The sequence below is a fragment of the Pelophylax lessonae genome (assembly GCF_965119305.1).
Source record: "Pelophylax lessonae genome assembly, chromosome: 9".
In the NCBI taxonomy this organism is placed as follows: Eukaryota; Metazoa; Chordata; class Amphibia; order Anura; family Ranidae; genus Pelophylax; species Pelophylax lessonae.
In genome coordinates this window covers 122765385-122778554 of record NC_138776.1, presented here as the reverse complement: position 1 = coordinate 122778554, position 13170 = coordinate 122765385, and the positions used below count along the sequence as shown (strand labels likewise).

Genomic DNA, 13170 nt, shown 5'->3' with positions numbered 1-13170 from the left:
ATCATGGCCCTGCTGTTAAGCAGCCAAGGCCCACTATACTTTACCTAACACCTACCTGTAGGGTGCTACATACTGCATTCCAATAGTCATTTACAGGCATAACTGATATAAATAATGCGTTGATAACTAAAATAAGCACAATATTAAACAAAATTGCAAGCTTACCCTATATCTGATTGTTGTCGCAAGGAAAGAACAGCTGAGAGAATTTATTGTAGTAGGAAGAATGAAGGCATACAGGTATCTTCTGTTTCACAAGTCAAGTCTTCAAAGGCGAGACGCTTTGTTGCTGGTGAATTGGGTGTACTACAAGTAGCAGTCAGAGTAGGAGCAGGACTTGATGGTGATGTCAGGGCTGGAAATGGACTGTCAAACATACAGGTATCTTCTGTTTCACAAGTCAAGTCTTCAAAGACAAGAGGCTTTCTTGCTGGAGAATTGGGTGCACTACAAGTAGCAATTTGAGTAGGAACAGGGCGTGCTGGTGATGTCAGAGCTAGAAATAGACTGTCAGTTGATGATGATCTGGGATCAAAATGACTGTCAGTCAATGTTGATGATCTGCATGCTGATGGACTTTTAGAAAAGTAAGTGTCTATGGAGGTTTGAAATGTAGCTCTCTTCTTTTCCCTGTAGATTTCTTTGTAACAGGCATAAGCCCCTGAAATGTTAGCATTGACTTTAGAACTTCTTTCAAAATCCCTTTCATTATAACAAGAAGGAATTTATGCGCTATGAATAAAAGCTTAGTAATGATTAAATCAGATGGATTTCTGTGACAAAAGAGAAAGCTGCATACACAGATCTATAGAAAAATCCAAACCAAATGTGCATAAACGTGTAGTGCTAACAATAAAATAACTGAAATCAATATGATGTGCATAACAATGTATGAAAAAAGGTCCATATAAAAGTCCTTAAGTCTAAGGTTGGCTCAACAGGAAGTGAAAAGAAATCCCTCCAAACTAGAAATCCCCTCTTGAACAGTGGTCACAGGAACAAGTGTCTCCATTGGAAAATTACTCATTGATGTCTGCTCTGCACTTTGAGTCCCAGTGACAATGACACATAGAGAAGGCCTTCATGCATCCTTGCATGAGTAAATTCTATCTGATTCCCTGAGGATTGACACCTGGCGTTCCTATATACTCCTTTGTCAAGCATTTTGTGGCCTCTCCATTAGGTTGGATGGCCATGTTTTTCTTGTAAGCTGCCATTTGGTGTGTTTTTCATCCAACGGGTGATCTCCTTTCCATCCACTGTGTGAAGAGTTTGGACAGCTTCTACATGCTGGGACTTGTGGTTCCTCTACAATTCTACACACTTTTCCTGTGAATTCCTTTCTGATTTAAGGACTTTTATATGGACCTTTTTTGATACATTGTTATGCTCACCATTTTGATTTCAGTTATTTTATTGTTAGCGCTACACCTTTATGCACAAAATCCCTATCATGCTTTTAAAAAAGAGCCATGGCGCTATGAAGATGGTGGAAAGCTTCAAAGAGAATTATTGTAGTTAAGCCTTCAGGCTGTTCAATTATCTCAACCCCATCCTTCACATCTTCTTCTCTCTCCAGGTTCTAAAATATCTAAATTGTTGAGGGGCTCACTGTGGGATGCAAGGAGTTCAGCAACATCTTCTGGCTCCTCTTCCAGCTCTAACTACCTTGCCATCTCTACATTATTTCAGTAACATTAGCTACATGATCTTCAAAGCCTTCAAAACCATCAACTAACTGTGGGCATCATTTTTTTTCCAGGCCCTTCTCATTGTGGTTTCCTTTATGTCGTTCCAAGCATCTCTTACAGTTTTTTAATGCAGTCCAAGATGTTGTAGCTTTTCCAGAATTTGGATAGGACTTCTTTACCTGCTCCTTCTTCTTTGTCTATTGCTTCAATACACTTACTGAATGTTCTTTTCAAGTAACTATAAAAGGGAGGAGGAGTACCGCGCTGCAAAGGTGCATCTGTGCTCTTTTCAATATATATAAAATATCACTATAAATAATTGTGGGAATATCTGTGTAAAAGTGTCTAAGTGTCAAATAAATAAATATAAAATGTATGATTACTGTGAACAATTCATATTAATATTACCTTGCTTGTGCTAGTGCATAAAATCATATACATATATTTAATAAACCATCTTAATAAGAATAAATAGATTCCAAAAAAGTGATCTGTGCTTATATTGTTACACTATATTCAACCAATACTTTAAGTCTCTGTATAAGTCCACAAATGGTTCAATTCTATTGTTATATTTAAAGTGCTCAAGTGTCCCAAAAAGTGCATATAGTGCTCAAAGGAATCTTCCTTCTAAATACACATGCATGCAGGTGCTCTTCAGTGTCGTGACCACTAGGTGTCCTATGCGCTCACCTCCATTCCTTTAATATAGGGCTTTATATCTCAATTGTGTATTTCTTGCTCCTCTGTGCCTCTGGGGTCCGTTAGATCTATTGGAAATCACTTTCTTCTTGCAATGGGGATCGGTATGACAGGGTCATAGAAAAGACCTCTCACTCTCCAAAACAATAAACGGGCCAATATAGTGAAGTAACGCCAAGTTATTTATTCATAAACAATAGAGTAACACTTCCATTTATCTTTCTTTGTAAATAGCGTGTATCAAATGTGGGTCCGAATTCCGCTACGTCACTTCCGGTGCTTGATTCTATTGACAATGACACATTGATCCATTGGCTGCAGTAGTGGGGTGGTATTTGGTGGTTGGAATTGCACTTGAATATTAGCGTTCAGCTCATCTAGTGTTCGAGGGTGTCCAGGGGCATTATTGACAAGAAGCAAAATGTGGAAAGGGGTATTGTTGTCCTTGTAATAGGCTTTCACCTCTGGAACAAAGCAGGTGTCAAACCAATCTTCAAAAAGGGCTGCAGTTGCCTATGCTTTTTTGTTAGCTCTCCAATGCACTGGAAGTCTAAATTGAATGTAGTTCTTCAAAGCTCTTAGTTTTTGCATCAGTAAATTAGCAAATGCTTTAGCTTTAACCTCCCTGGCGGTATGATTATGTCAGGAATTCTGTACCAAAACCGGTACAATTTTTGCATGGAAATTTGGCGTTATGTATTGTAGGCCTACAATTCTTAGTAATTACTGACTTAAACCTGACCAAAACAAGACTCTAGTAGACATCCCAGATGTGATAAATTTGAAACACAAACGCATGAATTATAATCTAATCAATAATATAATTTTATTATATAATATATAATATAATATAATATAATATATATATATATATATATATTATATAATAAAATTATATTATTGATTAGATTATAATTCATGTGTTATATATACTGTATATATATATATGTGTGTGTGTGTGTATGTATATATATATATATGTGTGTGTGTGTGTGTATATATGTATATATATATATATATATATATATATATATATATATATATATAATATAAATGTTATGTGTTTGTGTTTTGTGCAATGTTAAACGTTTGAATTTCCCTCCCTAGTTCCGCTCCCATGCAGCATTGCTGCTGCAGGGAACGGAACCAGGAAGTCCTCATACCGACGGACGAGCGGCGGGGATCTCGGCTGGTGATCACAGCAATGGGAGATCATCGCTGGATCGCCAGGAGAAGGTAAGAGACACCGCTGCGCGCTCTGCACATCCACCCCGAGCGTGACTCGGGGATACCGATAACAGCATGGAAAATCCACCCCGAGTCACGCTCGGGGATACCGCTAAGCAGGTTAAAGTACCAGAAGCATTGCCACCTAACAGAAGGGTTATTCTATCTTTAGCTGTATTGTAGCCTGGCATTTATTTTTCCTGTCTTGCGATGAAGGTTCTTGCAGGCATCTTCTTCCAGAATAGCCCAGTCGCATCCACATTAAAAATCTGATCCATGGAGTAGCTTCTATCTTGAATAACTTTGGCAAGATCATTTTGATAGCTTTCTGCAGCCTTAGTATCTGCAGCAGCTGCCTCTCCTTGTACTTTAATGTTATGTAGGTTAGACCTCTTCTTGAACCTATCAAACCATCCACAGCTTGCAAAAAAGTCTGCATCCTTTGCTGCCTCACCTTTCTTAGTCTTCAGGTCATTGAATAGGCGTAAGGCTTTACTTTTGCCTGGTTGATAGTAACATGGCGTGTAGCAGTGGCGGCTGGTGAAGTTTTAAGATGGGGGGCGCAAGACCCCGCCCTTCCATTTTGACCCCTCCCATTTCTCAGAAGTCCCACCCCTTATAGACTCCACCCATTTTGCCCCCTGTATTTTGCTTGCGTGAACCAATTCTCCCAATATATCACATATTAAGGGGTCCATCAGTACTAGTATATACCATAATAGGGAACAGGGGCCCTATTATGGGATATACTGTGAGATACATCCTATTATGGGATACATGGACTGAGAGTGGCACAAACCCCACAGTACAGACCCCCCCCAGCACAAACCCCTCAAGCACAAACCCCGCACAAACAACTCAAGCACAAACCCCACAGTACAGGCCCTCTAGCATAAACCTCACAGTACAGGCCCCTAGCACAAACCCCACAGTACATGCCCCCTTCAATATAGTGACCAGTATAAATGCCCCCTTTTAATGTAGTGACCAGCATACATGTCCCCAATGCAGTGACCAGTATACATGTCCCCAATGCAGAGCTATGCGTGCGTGCCTCCAATGCAGTGACCACCAATGTACATGTCCCCAATGCAGAGATATGCGTGCATGCCTCCAATGCAGTGACCACCAGCGTACATGTCCCCAATGCAGAGCTATGCGTGCGTGCCTCCAGTGCAGCCAGTGACCACCAGCATACATGTCCCCAATGCAGAGCTATGCGTGCGTGCCTCCAGTGCAGCCAGTGACCACCAGTATACATGTCCCCAATGAAGAGCTATGCGTGCGTTCCTCCAGTGACCACCAGTATACATGTCCCCCAATGCAGAGCTATGCGTGCGTGCCTCCAGTGCAGCCAGTGACCACCAGTATACATGTCCCCCAATGCAGAGCTATGCGTGCGTGCCTCCAGTGCAGCCAGTGACCACCAGCATACATGTCCCCAATGCAGAGCTATGCGTGCGTGCCTCCAGTGCAGCCAGTGACCACCAGTATACATGTCCCCAATGAAGAGCTATGCGTGCGTTCCTCCAGTGACCACCAGTATACATGTCCCCCAATGCAGAGCTATGCGTGCGTGCCTCCAGTGCAGCCAGTGACCACCAGTATGCATGTCCCCCAATGCAGAGCTATGCGTGCGTGCCTCCAGTGCAGCCAGTGACCACCAGTATACATGTCCCCAATGCAGAGCTATGCGTGCGTGCATCCAGTGCAGCCAGTGACCACCAGTATACATTTCCCCAATGCAGAGCTATGTGTGCGTGCCTCCAGTGCAGCCAGTGACCACCAGTATACATGTTCCCCAATGCAGAGCTATGCGTGCGTGCCAGACTGAGAGCAGCGCACTTACCTGTGAGTCACGGCGGCTTCTTCCTCTCCTCTTCTTTGTTCGGTGGCGGGAAGGTGAGGAAGCGCTTCTCCCTCTCGGCCTCTTCTGCGGCGGGTGACGGGCGGCGGGAAGGTGACCGACGCCGGCTTCTTCTCCGGACTGGACTCCTCTTCGGTGGTGGGAAGCTGACCGGGCGGTGACGGTGAGTGACTGATGCACGTACCGGCACTGCCCCCATTGCGACGTCAGCGGCGTCACAATCGGATGTCCTGGATGATGATTGGTCCAGGCTGGAGACTGGACCAATCACAGCCAGGATATCACGAAAGTGGGGGTGTCCTGGCGCAATGACCTGCACCCAGGTTACGCCCCCAGAAGGCAGCCAATCGGCACCTCTTCTGGGTCGTAAACCCCACCCCCCCCATAGCCACCACAGGCCGGCGAACACAATTTTTTTCTTAAAAACTTTATTGTTCTTTTTGTAATTTTTTTTCTCCTTCTTTTTAGGGGGGGCGGCGCCCTGGCGCCCCCTATGCACAGGCCGCCACTGGCGTGTAGTCTGATTTTCTATCCAAAGTATTAAGAGTCTCTCCATGTCTGCAACAATGCTATCCCTTTTTCGAAATTGTTGTTGTGTTAACGTGTGCAGCACTCTTAATTTCTGCAAGAATTTTTTCTCTGTTTTTCATGACGTTATTAACTGTAGTCCGAGTGAAGCCTAGCCTTTGGCCTATTTCAGCTTGAGTTACACCTTCATCATACAATTTAATAATTTTAGCCTTCACAACCAAGGTAATAGATTCACTGCTTTTTTTTGAATCTGCCATTATTAATGTACAGTACAGTACAGTACACGATAGATACCTGTATACCTGTAACAATCAAAAGAACAAATATATGCTCCTAAAATATGTACTGTAACTGTATTTCAAAATGATCCCTAAATTATTAGGCTTACATTAACAAACTTGAACATTATTTACTATTTCAGAGGGTCAGGGGCTGTAGTGGGGGGTCAGGGGCTGAAGTGGGGGTGTCAGGGGCTGTGGGGGGGGCAGGGGCTGTGGTGGGGGGATAAGGGCCTATATTAGGGGGCCATGGGCTGTAGTGGGGGGTTAGGGCCTGTAGTGTGGGGGGGTCAGGGCCTGTAGTGGGTGAGGTCAGGGCCTATAGTGGGGGGGTCAGCTCCTGTAGTGGGTGGGGTCAGGGCTTATAGTGGGGGGCCATGGGCTGTAGTGGAGGGGGTCAGGAAGTGAAGGGTAAAATACTGCACTGTACAGGTTTCACCAAATAAAATATACAGGTACATTTGTTCTGTGCATTACGTTTATTCCCATCCTCTATAGGCCCATTCCCTGACTGCTCCTGTGGGCAACCCCTTGTCTACAGTACCTTACACTTTACAGCCTTGAGTAAAATCCAAAGTTTATACTGTACAGTACTGTATTCCACTTACATTTAGACAGATTTTTGGGTAGACAAACGGCAGCTCTGGGCCGACAGGCAGACAGCAACTCTAGGCTGGCTGGAGGGCAACTCTGAACTGGCTGGCGGATGGCAACACCGAGCTGGCTGGCGGACAGCAACTCCGGGCTGGTTGGCTGATAGCTCTGAGCTGGCTGGCAGGTGGCAACTCTGGGCTGAAACTTCGCCTCTTCACTTGCAGCCTTGCAACTCTGGGCAGCAGCTCCGCCTCCTCCAGGCCAAACTACAGCTGCGCAGCGCGGGAATGTCCGTACTTGTGAGGCACTTTACATACACTCGCGGGTACTGTATGTCCATACTCGCGAGTGTACGTAAAGTGAGGGTACGTAAAGGGGGGTATGCCTGTGTTGTCAACTTGCATGTGCCCAAATTCTTTCCTTTAGTTAAAGGTCTATGTCTGTTTTTAAATGGAAGCATATTTTTTTTATCAAGTCAGCATGTAAAACTATTTAAAAAAAAAAAAAAACATCATAACATTTTTTTAATGTCTACATCGATAACAATTGTATTTCAGGGAATTGAAGTTCAATTATTTGTTTTTGCTATTATGTATTTATAGTGCAGTGCGCTATAAGAACTGTTTTATTGTAAATGTATATTTGGCGGAGTGGGAATAAAGTATACTTTTTTAACAAAACAATATAAGCACTGCTGCCTGGCAATTTTTCCTCCCTTTATGAAAATGGATGAATGACATATGGATTGAGGATACTCATACACTGGAGCAGAGAGGAGGAAGAAGGAGTGAAGGATTTCATCTATGCAGACATCTACCTCGGTTCCAGAGGGACAAAAGCACTTTTCAACCAAATCTTAATTGTGAGATCACAAATTTTCAGATGAGCATACACTCAGTGGAGGGGGAGCACCAAAAGCACAGGATTAGGAGCACAGCACAAATTAATTAGGAGAAGATATAATTGTGAAGATTTTTGAGCACTTGTTTTCTTTTGTTTTTTTATTGCACATATTTTTTAAGGGCTGTACTCATCTATGATCTATGGACATTGTTATATGACATGTTTCTAGGATTTATTGTGATTGGTAACTAGGGATTTATGGATTATAATAATCCTAGTACTTCATGTCTTACCTACTTAAAGTCTTACCTACTTTGTTACATCCTGATCATTTGGGATTCACTAAAGGCAGACAAACATTTGATGCCACTTAAAGAGTTATGAATGTCCCCCATTTCATTAGGCACACAGGAACACCTTCTCTGTTCCTTGCACTGGATGCCAAGAAGGGGTTCGATAAGATTCACTGGACTTACCTCATTAGAGTATTACTGAAATTTAGTTTTGATAGCTGTATATTCTCTGCTCTTTTAGTTCTTTATACCTGTCCTTCTGCCCAAGTTTATACTTAGGTATGTTGGCAAAGCCCTTTTCGATGACCAATAGCACATCAGGATTGCCCTTAATTTTCAATTTACCTATGGAACCTTTGGCCACATACATTAGGTCCCATCCAGATATCTTTGGCATATAGATTGGCAATTGCAATCATGTCATCAGCCTCTTTGTCAATGGCATCATTCTAATGCTTACTAAAGTTGAAAATTTCCAGGTGGCGGTACAAAAAGCTTTACAATGTTTTAATGCTGTGTGCTTTTACAAGGTAATCCTTATCTATTGTATTTAAGTCAACCCCCCCGTGTTAAACATACCATAATCGTCTATTTAGGGGTAGTGCTCACTTGATCGGTTGACTTACTTTTCAAAGAAAATGATCTACCTTTTATACAGAAGCTCCTGATCAGGCAAGCTGGTGGCATTTCAAATTCTCATTTTGCCTTAATTGATGACCATACCGGAATCTGACCATTTTTTTGCCTCTCGAACAAGTCATTGAAAGACTGTTTTGAAAGAAATAAAAGAATCCCTTTGCAATAAAACATTTCTTTGGACTGCTGTGCAAGATCCATGGTGTTCCGGCGAACATGTATGTATATCTGTTTTGAAAGAAAATCTCAGCAGGGTAGCAGGTATGAAAAGCCCTGCCAGGATAAGCGTTTGATTGATACTTTCCCTGGTGCAGGTTTTCATACCTTCAGGTACTAAAGTGACTATTAGTAACATTTCAGAAGAAGCACTCTATGTATTGTACATGTTGGTCTATAATACGATCTAGATAACACAATTCCAATAATAGGTGTTAGAACAGGTTCTAAAAAGACTGTAGAAAAACCTTTTATGTTAACGCTGAAAGCAAAATTGAAAGCAATGTAAACATGTGTTGTGAACATTAGCATCTGAAGTATATGTTTTTGTGCATCTCAAGCCAAACTAATGGGAACACTTACCATTAACAGCTTAGGCCTTTAGAATGCATTAATGACCTTGTGCAAACAGCACCTATGCAGTATATTTCTCTGAAAACAATATTGTTTCTTTTTTTTTTTTTTAATATCACACCATTAAAATATTTAAAAAATTGTTAGCATTGTAAACATGTTTTAATGATTAAAAAAAGATGATCTTTTTTTGTATAGAAGACTGCACTTTCACCCAAAATTCATACATTTTTCTAATTGGATTAAATTAAAAAAAAAAGGTGTGCATCCTGTGTGAAAGTTGTTTGAATCTTGAGCAAAACATTTATAATTAAACCTCTGTAAGGTCATGAATGCTTTGCAGACTCCTGTGTGGTGAATAATGAATATTTCAAATTGTTTTGTTTGACAAGCATAGACAAATTAGGAAATATAATAAGCTCCGAAAATAACTTTAGGACAGCTGAGCGGGACTGACAAAATCGGATCCATGTATATTTTTTGTACATGCATGTCAAACAAGTAAATGCTCAAGGAAAAAACAAAAAACAAACTTTTAATAAAACATACTGCATAAAAAGAAAAGTCAAACTGTGTAGTGAACACACACATTAACTTGAAAAAGTATTCATCAATAGTATTTTAAGGTCTTTTGGTGTTAAAAATAACACACAAATAATTGTTAAAAGCAAACTACCGTATATGTTCTATTAACAAGTGTAAAAAAATAAAAAAAAACTTTTATGATTGTTAAAACTTTAGAATTACATGGTTATAGAGGCAATATAACATTTTTGGAAGTGGCACACAAAGTCACTAAAATTTTATTCTGTCCTCTTGTAAAAACTGCTGAGGTTGGCTTTTGAAGAATATATTGCAGAGGCACATAGGTGAGAGGATCCATAAATCTCAAAATGTATTTTTTCTGTTTAGGTGTTTGTCTATCCATATTGAGTAAGAGATCTTTCTTTAAAAGAGTATATCTATTTATGAAGGTGGCAGATTGATTTGTTGGTTAGGTCCAAATAGAAGACATTCATGTCAAGATGGCACTATAAGGCCTTGTGCCACTTTATCAATAATATACATGATTGCTTATGAATAAACTCACTGGCTGATGTTCAGTCAGCAAAGAAAAGGCATGGGACATACAACACACCATATGGTTTTTGGTGGACTGGGAGATGAGACAGCACACGGTGATTAAGCAGATTACAAACGTGTCAGAAGGCACAGTTGGGACTCCAAGGAGTTGTTTGCTGGATTACAAATTCAAAGCTTTAAAAGTATGCTATAAAAGTTGTAGAAACAGGTTATCTTAAAACAGACCTTTCCTTCAGCTTCCTATGCCTAGAGAAGTATGACACAGCTCCAGCAGGCTGCAGCACCCTGGGATAACAATATTACCAATTCCAGGAGGCTTTGGGCACTAAATGTCACTAAATGTCTCCAGAATTTCTGCATATATGCATTAAAGTATCCAACACATTGTGCATGCCTGGTGGAGCATCAACAAAAGGCCATCAAGAAAAGAAAAAAACATAGTCCCATCTCACTGTTCCCGTGGCTGCTCCCAAGTAGGATCATCTTTGGTCATGTGAAAGGATGGTCACGATTTGGACTGAGCTTTTTGATCTGGCTTTCAAATTAGCTGGCAAACAAATCGCTTTATCTCAGACCCAGTGTCTGTTATTCTTTAAGGCCCTTGGAGAGGGTAATACATGCCTTATGTGTCTCATGCACTAGGTCATTGCATACTAATGGAAGTCATTGTCTGTACCCTTTATGCAAATCGTCTCCAGAATGGACAAAATATGTAGATAGAACAACATTTTTTAAACGATTCAGGTATCAAAATGCTGTTTTGATGCTAAATGGGATCCATGGTTTTTATTTTGTTTACCTTCAACTCAGTGATACTATTTAGTTGTTCTGTAGTAGGTTTTTTACCTGCCCTACCTCACATTAAGTTACCTTTAGTTTGTTTAACTATTCTGACACTTTGTATGCACTTGAACTTACTTACTCTCCTTAATGTACTTTAAAAACGCCTTTTTGTTAACTTATTTTTGTAGTTTCATGTTTTTTTTTCTTTGTATCCTGTATATTCGACTGATTGAACAACAGTGCACTGTTTATTGTTATTTTTCTGATGAACTATTAGGGATGCATGCATTGAATGTTAGATTTTGTACTTGTTTCACAGCTTTTTTCAATAAAAGTTTGTAAACAAAACAAATTAAGATAATAAACTGGCCTCAGTGTGCGGAAGTGGAAAGATGGATTACAGCCCGCAATGTTGGATTTGTAGGGCAGTTGAGTATGTTTTTAAAGACAATTCACCAGATGAGGTAAGGTGGGATAGAAAAAGAAAATCAGTTTCTGTATAAGTATACTATATTAACCACTTAAGCCCCGGAGGATTTGGCTGCTAAAAGACCAGGGTTTTTTTGCGATTTTTTACTGCGTGACTTTAATGGACAATTGCGCGGTCGTGCGACGCTGTACCTAAACGAATTTGATGTCCTTTTTTTCCACACAAACAGAGCTTTCTTTTGGTGGTATTTGATCACCTGTGCGATTTTTTGATCATGCGCTATAAACAAAAAAAGAGCGTCAATTTTGCAAAAATAACAATATTTTTCACATTTTTTTATATGAAAAAAAATGTAAAAATCAAAATTTTTTAACATTTTCGGCCAATTTGTTTTATGCTACATATGTTTGGTAAAAAAAAATTGCAAAAAGCGTATTTTGATTGGTTTGCGCAAAAGTTATCGCGTTTACTAAAAAGGGAAAGATTTTTGTCATTTTTGGTGTTTTTTTTTTTAACGCGTAATGGCGGCGATCTGCGATTTTTTTTTCGGTACTGCGACATTGCGGCGGACAGATCGGACCCTTGACTGACATTTTTGACACTTTTGAGGGTACCAGTGACATTACTGCAGTAATCAGTGCTATACACATGCATTACTGCAAAAATGACACTGGCAGGGAAGGGGTTAACTGTATTGGAGAGGGAGGGGTTAAGTGTGTCCTAGGGGCGTGATTCTAACTGTATAGGGACATTGCTATTGGTGTAAAAACAAAGATCAACGGTCCTACATAGTAGAACCGTCTGATCTTCATTTTTACACCAGGGAGAATGACGGGCGGCTTGTTTACATAAGCCGCTCCACCTTTCTCCCTTCACCGGAGCGATCGTAGTGTGACCGGCGGACATCGGGTCCGCCGGTCACACGCACTGACTTGTCAGTGAACGAGCCGTGGCGGGCGCGCGCCCGCCCGCAATTGCCTCTCAAGTCAGTGACAGGCGAGTGACGTATCCATACGTCACTCTGCCTGGCCGGGGCTGACCGCCGCAGTATATAGTCGTGCGGCGGTCGGCAACTGGTTAAAGGAAATTAGTTGCAACTTATTATGAGTAGTGATAGGCAAATCTGCCAAGGTTCAAATTGTCAAGAATCTAGAAAATCTTGTTTGAAATTTGGCAAACCTGAATTTGGAGGAACATCTCACTAAAATCTATAGGTGGGGAAACTTGTTGTTAACTTCTGGCCATTATTAGGGCTTATAGGCAAACTACGATAAAACTAAAAGAATGGGAAGCTGGGAACTGTCATTTAAACAATACTGTACAGCATGGAGTGTTTTTATTTCCTTTTTCATGTGGCATTGAGGACAACTTTAACAACACACAAATACTTTAAATAACATGCATGGAGGATGGCTGTAAGCCCTACTTTCTTAACCCATTGTCGATTTACAATAGGCTGAGTGGGAGCATTGTTGTTCTGGGAGAATATCATATGTTATCCTCTCTTTAATCACCCCCCCCCCATGGGCTTCACTCCAACTCCCACCGTATGGGTGTCCAGTGTGCCCCTGTACCTGTAAGGAGGTTTGGGCTACCTCCAGGCCCACCTGACCCTCATCTATCCACTAGAATGCATGTGCTT

General features: G+C 41.0%; 1 pseudogene across 1 annotated transcript; it reads right to left on the bottom strand.

The window, feature by feature from the left end:
* Positions 1-209: 209 nt before the first annotated feature.
* LOC309563826 (tigger transposable element-derived protein 1-like) lies at positions 210-1773 on the bottom strand (annotated as a pseudogene). The gene is made up of 2 exons: positions 1442-1773; positions 210-695 (listed from the first exon to the last, which is right to left on the bottom strand). The product of its transcript is annotated as a tigger transposable element-derived protein 1-like (transcript).
* Positions 1774-13170: the final 11397 nt, after the last annotated feature.